We start from the raw sequence: 3048 nt of genomic DNA on the forward strand, positions 1-3048 counted from the left end.
GGAGGGGGGGGACGGGGTGGACCCGTTCAAATCCAGTTTTGGACAGTCTGCCGTGGTTCCATCCCATTTCAAAGTGCTGTTCGACGCTCGGCGTAACCCTCGGCGCAACCCTCGGCGCACACTCAAACATCCAATCACAGAGCTTGAGGACTATCACGGGGTTTGTCCGGGTTTGTCAAGCGAAGCGGAGAGAATACTTATTTCCGGGTGTAAAATTCTCTAAAGCAATTAGGCTACTATGAGCTGCTCCGACTCTCGGTCCTGACGGACTCCAACTTGTGTTTATTAATCAAACAAATACATAAACACAAGGATAATCATGTGTTATTGTTGAGTAAATAACAGTGTGTGGTTTAGAAAAGAATACAAAATAGAAGGAAAAAACGATGAAACAATACAGATGTCAGTATTCTGAGCCCCTACTCTCCCCATAACTGATGGCAACAAAAGTCCTACATTATTCAATTAAAAATAAAGAAGTAAAAACAATAAGTGTGGCTTGATATTGAGTGAGAAAAAGGTTGATAAACGCTGTGAGAATGGATCTGCGGGTAGCATTCACTGTCAGATGGATTCTGTCATCTCAAGTCGTCTACAACATACGTTTAGGGAGCTATATAGAAGCCTATGGACTAGTGTTGTCACGATACCAACATTTTGGTTTCGATACCGATACCAAGTCAAGAATTGCGATTCCGATTCTTTTTCGATACTTTTCTTTAAAAAAGGGAAACAGACTTAAATGTAATTATTGTGCTTTATTTCACACCAGATCACTATACACACACATACTATACTATTCACCAGAACCATAACACACACTTTTAAACAATGAGAACAATAAATAAAATAAATGACAATTCGTATTAAATAACATTTTTGTACAGGAGACAAATAATAGCTCGCAGCAACGTATTGAAAAAATAACTATAAACTAGTTCATTTTTGAAACCATGAACTTTAGTTCAAAATTTTGAATTATGAACTATGAACTGAACTAGTTCATTTTAAAATGTGTGAACTGTGAACTGAACTAGTTCATGTAGAAAGTGAACTTTCCCAACACTGTCAGTAGTGTTCAGGGCAGGCTAATCCTGGGTTTGAGCTTCATAGTTCTGAAGTACCAGACTCACAGTTAATGTAATTTATGTTTATTATTTTCATGATCAATACAATTGTAGTTTATCTGTTAAGTGTTTTCTTACAACATGGTCTCTTCTTTATACTTGAGTTTATGTGATTTCTTTGATAGTGTGGCAGTAGCCGCAGAGGGGAGGATAGGTGAATGTATTTGTTAAAGTTGGTTTGATTACACCATTCACAATTCCGACAACGCCACCTTGGGAGTTTCACCCAAGGAAATATTAACACTTCTTTCAGTTATAGAGAGGACACATAGGTTCGAATACTAATGGAGCAGGAGACGCGGTTTCAAGTTATCAAAAATATACAATTTTATTTGGCACAAGTCACTAGTTAAAATGCAGTTAAATACAGTCACACAGGACTGTAGCACAAAGGGGGGAAATGAATTAGGGGCTGAGGCTTACCAGTGGGGGGATAGGGTCGACGAATGAGTGGAAGGATCCCCAAACAAACCAAACTTAAATCACCCCAGTCATACGTGCAGGAAATCAAATCCCGGGGGAGCACATCACACACAAAAGAGAGGAAAACCACCACCTTGGACACCAGCACCTTCAGCTCTCAGTAACTAAGTAGGGAAACAAGAGGGGAACACAGTTAATGGGGGCTAAATAAGTAAATCAAAGTAATAAACAAACACAATATCAAATATGTTCTCATAAGCAGATAAACATTTAAGAATAAAACAAATCAAAAGAGAAAAGGTTCAGTTAAACAAAATAAACAACTAGAATAAAATAAACAAACTAATTTAAATCAAGTTGGCCAAAGTAAGGACAAGTTATAGAGGGAGTTAGCCCCAGAGTTCAGTGACGTCCACACTTCAAGTGTCGGCCCAAGCAAGGCAGCAGGAAGGCGTGCAGTTAAAGCAGCACTTTAACTGGTGAGCGAGCCTCCGCAGTAGGCGACGCAAAGTTGGCCAGAAGCAGCAATCAGGAGCCACAATGTGGTAACGGTAGCCCAAACATCTAGGCAGGCTCGACAGCAGTTGTGACGTTACTGCCGATAAACATACTTTCTCCGGGGAAGCAAAACAGCAGATGTCCCTTAACCATTGGATTGGCCCGATCAGGCTTTCCTATCGATAACGCAGAGAGGGGAGAGCTTCATGCTTTTTATGGCTGCGTTGACAGGAGGATCCTCCACTGCACCGGTGGCGGAAGCAAACATGGCAAACACGCAAGTGGGGCGGGTCTGTGTACCAACAAACAAGAGACAGCCAGCTAGAAACCTCTGCCCCTTTATAGGGTGCCCCCTGGTGGCGACACGCTCACAAAGAGCCAAACGAGGAGAATAGGCTTTACAAGGGATTAGGACTCTCATCCTGCTACAATAGTTAACTTTATATTGTATTAACATGTGATAGTACAGTAATATAAATAATTATTGACAACATGTACATTGCAGATGTCAGCCACATTGGTAAGTTAGTTAAAAAGATAGCCATATTAGACAGTTAGTTTTTTTTGTCAACAAGCCGAGGCGCAGCGGCAGCTGCACTCCCACTTGCAGCCATGCTTCTCGTTTTCTCACATGCTCTGGCAGCTAGCGCGTGCACGAGAGAGGGGAGGGACTTAGAGCGTGCTTGAGAGGGGCGGGACTGCAGGCACGCTGCATTGCAGGGAGTAGAAGCAGAGCGCTGAACACACACGGCTCTTATTAAAACGGCACTTTCTCACAGGAGTACTTTCCCCCGTCATTCTTAAAGTACCGATACTAATGAAATTGAGGAATCGTACCGTTTTTAACGGCAGGGTATCGCGGTACCTTTCAAGTATTGGTACACCGTGCAACACTACTAGGGACATCCCGGAAAGTTTAAAATGTACGCTAAGGGCCCCCCCCTTGCGTTGGAAAAAGCCGACACGGCCGCCCCCCTTTTGCGTTGGTAAAAAGCCGACA

At 42.5% G+C, this 3048-nt stretch overlaps 1 long non-coding RNA gene across 1 annotated transcript; it reads right to left on the minus strand.

The window, feature by feature from the left end:
* Positions 1–743: 743 nt before the first annotated feature.
* On the minus strand, positions 744–2287 carry LOC139434285 (uncharacterized). The gene is made up of 2 exons (XR_011643643.1): positions 2162–2287; positions 744–1714 (listed from the first exon to the last, which is right to left on the minus strand). It is a non-coding gene; the product is annotated as an uncharacterized lncRNA (long non-coding RNA).
* Positions 2288–3048: the final 761 nt, after the last annotated feature.

Source organism: Pseudochaenichthys georgianus, chromosome 8 (genome assembly GCF_902827115.2).
Source record: "Pseudochaenichthys georgianus chromosome 8, fPseGeo1.2, whole genome shotgun sequence".
NCBI lineage: Eukaryota > Metazoa > Chordata > Actinopteri > Perciformes > Channichthyidae > Pseudochaenichthys > Pseudochaenichthys georgianus.